Raw genomic sequence first — 7,219 nt, 5'->3', positions numbered from 1 at the left:
TTTCTGCCGAAAAGCTATGGAGAATTTAGATCGAAATGATATGATATGATAATGAGTATGAATCGAGCTTGGCAAGAGTTCGGCGACGTGCAGAGCCATAGACAAAAGAACCATAATCTAGCTTGGAACAGACTAATGTAGTATAAAGTTTTAACGTGGTAGACCGATCCGAACCCCACGATGTACCGCTAAGAAACCGGAGTAAATTTAATTTTTTTGTTGCGGCTGACCTTAATGATGTTATGTGCGGTTCCCAACTTAATTTATGATCAAATATAAGGTCTAGAAATTTATGATGGTTTTTGTGAGGAATTGGTAAATTTCTTAGATGTAGTATGGGAGGGAAAGGCGTATTTCTTTTTCGACTAAAGTGAAGACATGCAGTTTTTTCTGTGGAAATTTGTAAGCCAATAGATGTAGACCAGCGATTGATTCTGTCGATGGCTTCTTGCAATTTATTTTTAATGGTATTAATGTTCTCCGACCTGCAAACAATCGCTAAGTCATCAGCAAACAGTAAAGATTTGACGCCTCTTGGCAAATTGAGTCCTAGATCATCATTTATGGCAAGTGAGGATAAAGTGGGGCTAAGAACACAACCCTGAGGGACACCATTGAGCTGTTTATGATTTTGTGATAGATCACGACCAACTTTAGCCTTAAAATGACGGTTAGAGAGAAATTGTTTTATAAAGCGATACATTTGTCCACTGATTCCCAGAGACGTTAATTTTTATTATTTTATGAGTTATAATGTATGAATATATTTGCTATTTTGTACCTAAGTACATACTCGTATCTGTTCAATTTAATATTACCAAAGACAAAAAGATGTAGTGTTCATTATTCATTGATAGTCAGTTGCTATTCGAATTGGTACCTACTTGCTTCTGTTTTACATTTTTTTTTTTTGCTAATGTTTTACTTAACTATACGTCTCTAGGTAGTTAATGGAACTAATATAGTTCATTATATTGACTGCTATTTTGTTTTGTTATTACTGAAATACCTACCTACTCCAATAGTATTAAATAGGTACTACAATACCTACAAATACAATTCATGTTATTAAAAATAAATAAAGAATTATATGAAAAAAGTATAAATAAAATAATAACACTAATAAAAACAAAGGGCATCCAAAGGGAAATCCTAATCGTGAACCCCCTCAAAGAATGTCAATTCATTGAGCCTGCTAGTCATTGAAACAATGTGTTTGGGGATACGGATTCCAACACTGAGCAAGTGAACGTGTTCAAAATACTTTTTCTGTTAATGGAGTGACTATCTGGGATTGAAATCCGGCTATTGACCTTATCTCATACATCTTTAGTAAAGATAGGATCAACCTTTCTATTATATTATATCGACTCCTTTGATGATGACCTGTAGCCAAGATTTTTTGAAAATGTTTAGTATATTTTTATTTTAAGTCTATTTAGTATTAGTAGTCTATATAGTATATTTTAAGTCCCGATAAAATGTCGAGTATGTAACAGCAACTCTTGGTATATTTGCCACACATATTGTTACTTCTATTGTCTGATACGTACCTAGCTAACCTCTTGAGAAACAAAAGTCTCTCTTTCAGCATAAAATGAACGATGCATTTACGGAATCATTTTTTTTTATACTATGGTACGTGTTTCCAGGCACAATGGCCGCAACTAAAAAAGCTGTTCTTTCTCTAACTTCTCTTCTCTAGAGGACATGAAGCGGACCGGAGTTGGGAAATTGTATCAGACAACACCCCTCCCCCCACCTCCTACCAGGCGCGAACAATAGGCACTTAGGGGAAGGAGATCGGTATGAAAGAAACAGTTGTACTGTAGTTGCAAGCAGAGCCATTCAACCTAACACTCCCAATAAATCGGTAGGAGGGACGTCGGCTCTGGAATGTCCTTCTCTTATTGTTGTTATTTATTTCCATAGTATTATTAATGAGTACTTACATATGTATATGTATTTAATTTAGTTGGTAACCTGTATGATAACCACATCGGTATGCCGTCAATATCGAAGTAGAGATTGTACTGAATTAAAGATTCATTAATTCAGATTTCGACCATTGGTCTGGAGAAAATTTATAGCGTTAGGTATTCGAGAAAAAAATGATTTTCTTTAGTTTGGCTCGGATGGAAAGTCCGAAAATTTGCACTAGGGCTAAAATTCTATCTCACGACAAAACATCCAAGACCGAAGTTGTGTATATTTTTGATTTAAATAGTTCTTCCTCGTTGGAAGACTGTTAATGTCCACTATGTGACAAAAATAATGGAAAACTGGTACAAAAGTACAAATTTTGTTCTTCGCATGAAATCGGTGATTCCTGAGGTATATTTAATGGAGATATGACAGAAATTCATTGGTTCACAATTTTTTATCTTACAATATTCGTACCTGTTCATGTAATCCGTTTGTTGCGAGGTATTATTGTTTTGTCCGAGTAGACCTTCACAAATAAACCTTACCAATTTTAAAGTTGTGTCTGCCATTTTGATGGTTTTACATTAAATTTCACTTTCAATTTCAGAGTAAATGCTTTAAATTTAACAATTTTGTAAGATATACATCAACTGGAAATTAGAAGAAATACCAAATTCATTTGAAAGAGTGATTAAGGGAGGAAAAAGGGCTCATTGCCTTAGGGTTTAAATTGTTTATACTTTTAACACACTTTTATTCAGAAGATTTTAAATTTATTACAGCCATTTAAATTTATAACCACATTCAGACTATGTTTTGATGTTGCTTTAATGAATTCCTCGGCAAGTTATGCCGGTATGGGAAGTATGCACCCTCGATTCTGGACCTAATTTAGACATCCGTTAAACACCCATTCAGTGGATTATTTAACTGATTGTATAATAAAACCTTAATTAAGGTGCGCCGTTTTCAAGTTATAGACCAGAAACTGAAAAAAGTCTAATAATTTTAGGTTTTGCCATATTTCCTCACTCCAGCTTACAACCTGGGACGGGCTGAACTTCAAGATATTCTTATCTGTCATCTAATGAACATATGACCATTTCGAACTCCCCTACACATACTTCGGGGCACTCTAAAGGTTTAAAACACTGGCCTATCCAATGCTTGTTTTCGTGAATAATTAGGTTGCTACAGAGTAGCCTTGAGCTTTGTCCTTTGAAGTAATGATCCCTTCAAAACTACAAGGCTGATTTATCGTAAAGCTTTGGTAATATCCAAATTCCTCGTCAGAAAACTTGACTTAATTCAGGAATCAGTTGGATAAAAATAAAAAGAAAAAAGGATCATATTTGTTAGTTCATCATTCAGTAGATCGAACCTAGTTCATGTTTAGGCTATGTTTTAATTAAACCTTTACGGTAGAGTAATTATTCCAAATAGATTTTATACCTCGAGGAAAAGAGCATGGGTGGTGTAGATTCTGTCTCTTTAAACCGTTAATGTTCCACAGTCCGTTAAGCTGCAGCTTGACCCTAGTTTTTGTCTATGGAAAGCATTATTTCAACTCTTTTGTAATGTTTACTTGTTCACTCGGCATGGCATCAAGTAGCACCGTGCACCAATGCCGGTTTATTCATGACCTGGTTTTATCCATTGTTCATGCATGGTTTAATTTACTCTCCTAGGGTCCAACAAGCTCTTATTAGGGCCTTTTTTTTTATACATTTTAAAACGACTCTGGATAAAATGTAATAGGATACTTGTTGTTTGTTGCTGCAGAAAATTGTAGTAGAAGAAATATTTATTACTATGTTTTCTCAAGTTATTCATTTTCCTTGGACTTGAAACTTTTAAAACTGCTGTTGACATTACATATTCCATCATCTTATTGATGTTATCGCTACGTTCATTAAGTTTTAGTGATTTGTTCATGACCCCTCTTCTATGCTTTTAGTCATGTGATTTTGGTTCTTTATACTATTCGTCCAAAAAGCTTGTTTTTACTGATGTAAATTCAGATTAAGTTGCAAATTGTTCTTTACTGGACGTATATCTATCTGAGCGAAGTCAATTATATTCTAATAAAAAATATAATCCAAGTGGTTTCTTGTATGTAATAATATTCTAAAACTAAAATCCCTAATTGTTGGCACCTCAACCTTTTAAACGTTTGATTGATAAACGTTTTTGTACAGACTCATCAGTCTTAATTAAATAGATAATCACTTCTGGTTTAATCTATCCATTTCATTACTCTGTATTGTTTTACATCGAAGTCCTGTTCCTTACATACAACGATAAAATCAGGTGATATTCGATAATGTGATTATTTGTTCTTTTGGGTTCCTTATCTTATTCTAATATTAGCATGATTCTTTTGATTTTGAAAATTTTCAACTTTTTTATCACGGTTTATATTATAATTATAAAGTTTATATTACATGTAGCTGGATTTGTTTTATTGATATAAATATTTACAATTATGAATGGATACTTGACCGTTGATTAATATATGAGGAAGAGATAGATCAGCGGTGAGTGAAGAACACAAATACGTAAAAGCTTATTTATTATTGCTAACGTTTCATCCAGAATTTCAAGCCTCCTACAAGGCTAGGAGAAAAAAAAACAAGACATCAACTATAATGAATAAAGAATAAAATATGAGAAGATAAATGCTGTATGATAAAAGTAATAATTAAATTTAGTATGACGAAAGAATAAGTAATAAAACCTAGTTAGTAAATATAGAAAAAGAAAGTTATTTAAATTAAAGTGATAAAAATGTGGGAAATAAAACGTATATGTAGATAATTAAATAGGTAATTAAAATAACAGGAATACAGAAATAAAATATAAATTTTTATAATCCAAAAGGATTAATTAGTAAATATGATAATAATATGTGGTGAACATAACTAAATAAAGTGGGCAAGTTATAAGAAAAATGTGAAGAAGGGCTTTAAAGAAATATGAGAAAAAAAATAAAATGTAAAAAATGTACCGAGTTAGTCAAAATCTTAAAGCCAAGTGCAGTAAGTGGCACGTGTCGTGACCAACGCAGCTAGTTAGCAAATACGTTGGAATAGATGACAGGGCTAACGAGAAAAAACAAGAATACGTTTAAAAGTTACATTACTAGATGGGTAAAAGTAAGAAATTAAACAAACGAGAAATGTAAAGGGTGACGACAAATATTTAAAAAATAAACGAACATAATAAAAAAAAATATTTAACAACAATACTGTTTTAATAAATTAAATATTTGGGAAAGAGTTAATGATAAGTTCTGTCGGTCGGTTTTTAAATTGACGGAAGAAGGTTCTAGTTGGATATAAAATCTTTCAGAGATAAGTCTTTTATCATGGTTGTGGACTGTGGCAAGTATAGAATTATGATCAAAATGAAAGGAATGGTTAAAGATAAGGAATGTTCTGAAAGTTTTGAGGAGAGAGAATTTTTGTGTTGTGTGATGAGGTATTTTAGGAGGTTTTTGGTTTAACCCGAGTAAGCCGAATCGTAATTGGGAGTGGAGCAATAGGATATGGGATCGGTATAAAATAGAGATAGGTTCAGATGCAAGTAGATTTTAGATAATTTGTCATGAGATCTGAAAGGAATTCAAAGGTTGTGTATAGCGGAATGTAAGAATTTCGGGATGTTATATGAAAAACAGCGGATGTATGGCTTAACTTGTATAAGGAGATATGTGGGATGTGAAGAACTAGATGAAGTGGTGAGATGATTTTTATATTTGTTTTTAAGTTTATGAATAATATGGGAGGGAAAGTTATTAGTTAAGAGTATTTGTCTGTTTTATGTTAATTTCATCGAAATGGAAAATACCGCATCACACGGCACAAATATTCTGTCTCCTTCCATAATTCTTCTGCTTAAATTTTTTTTTCCCATCCAGGTTTTGTTCTTTTATTTTTTAATAATTCGAATGTCATCCTTTCCATTTTCGTTTTTTATAGTTCTTACTTTTACTCATCTAGTAATGTAACCTTTAAGAGTATTCCTGTCTTTTTCCGTTAGCCCCATCATCTATTCCAATGTATTTTTTTAATCTCGACCCACAAAAATTGACCGCGACACATACCACTCACTGCACTTGGCTTTAAGATCGTAAACAAGTCTGTTCGATTTTTACGTTTTATTTCTTTTTTTTTCTTATCTTTCTTTTTACATCAATTTTCCTTGTCTACTCTTGTATTATTACTTTTTCCTTGCCTCTGTTTTTTAGTTATGTTCACCACATGTTATTATTGTGATATTTACTAATTACTTCTTTTCTCTTTAATAACTTTATGATTTATTTGCTATCTGTTCATCTGATTATTTTAAATAGTTGTCTTTTTGTTTATATATATTTACTAACTAGATTTTCATATGGATTATATTTTTTTTCTTTCCCATTGTATCACCATCACCCAACTTATATACATAAGGTATTTCCGAGGACCTTACAGAATGGCAATGTAGTTTTTCTCAGCTAGTTTTGTCATAAAGAATGTTTTAATAGCTGGATTAAAATATTGTAGATTATTTTAATTTTTTTGTTCTTAGGTTATATTTAGACAACCTTTGCACCTGACCTTTGGGTGTAATTGTTCATACTTCATGTTGTTAACTGATAAACGTTCGATAATTATCGGGGTAGACAGACAGCTTCATTAACAGTATAAGAGCGCATGCCCAGACTTAGAGATTTACAGCTTCCATCTGGAATAATTTACCTGTACATTTGCGAACATTTATTGAGTTAGTTAATAACATTTAAATAATTTGTTATGATAGTTTGTCGTTAAAAAATTTATATTATCATTTTTTTATCGATCAGGTGTATCTTGTTTATCTTCTCTATAAGGCAAATGCCGTAGCTTGATTGAAACTCAGCAGCATATGCCGGTGTTTACTGTACTTCTAGAATTCAAGCAAACCAATATTTTTTTTATAACGATCTTAGGAGATTTTCCCTTAACATTCCTGTGTTACATCAGAAATGGATTTTTTTCCTCTTTGGGACTTATATTGTTCTGAAAAAAATTTTTTTGTTTATTGTCTACCACTTCCTTCCCCTACTATCATCATTAACTCTGTCCTCCACTTACTTTGGCCTCGCTCCATCCCCTGGTTACTTGGAACACAGGTCCGTTTTCCAGTCTTCCTACAATACAATCCCGTTCATGATTTATACATATACATATACATTAATAAAGCAGTACTCGTAAAAATTGAATTGCGCTGGATTGGATCAGCCATCTCAAGGCTGATTATTTGATTATTG

The 7,219-nt window shown here is 32.4% G+C and overlaps 1 long non-coding RNA gene across 2 annotated transcripts in view; it reads left to right on the top strand.

Annotated features, from left to right (window-relative positions):
- The window catches only part of LOC136796089 (uncharacterized), a 129,229-nt gene that overhangs the window by 8,931 nt on the left and 113,079 nt on the right, over positions 1-7,219 (top strand). The gene's annotated exons all lie outside the window — the stretch shown is intronic.

The sequence above is a fragment of the Halyomorpha halys genome, unplaced genomic scaffold (genome assembly GCF_000696795.3).
Source record: "Halyomorpha halys isolate HHAL.00 unplaced genomic scaffold, Hhal_1.1 Scaffold2077.1, whole genome shotgun sequence".
Classification (NCBI taxonomy): domain Eukaryota; kingdom Metazoa; phylum Arthropoda; class Insecta; order Hemiptera; family Pentatomidae; genus Halyomorpha; species Halyomorpha halys.
The sequence above is the reverse complement of the archived record's forward strand: the minus strand, read 5'-3'. Positions and strand labels throughout refer to the sequence as shown.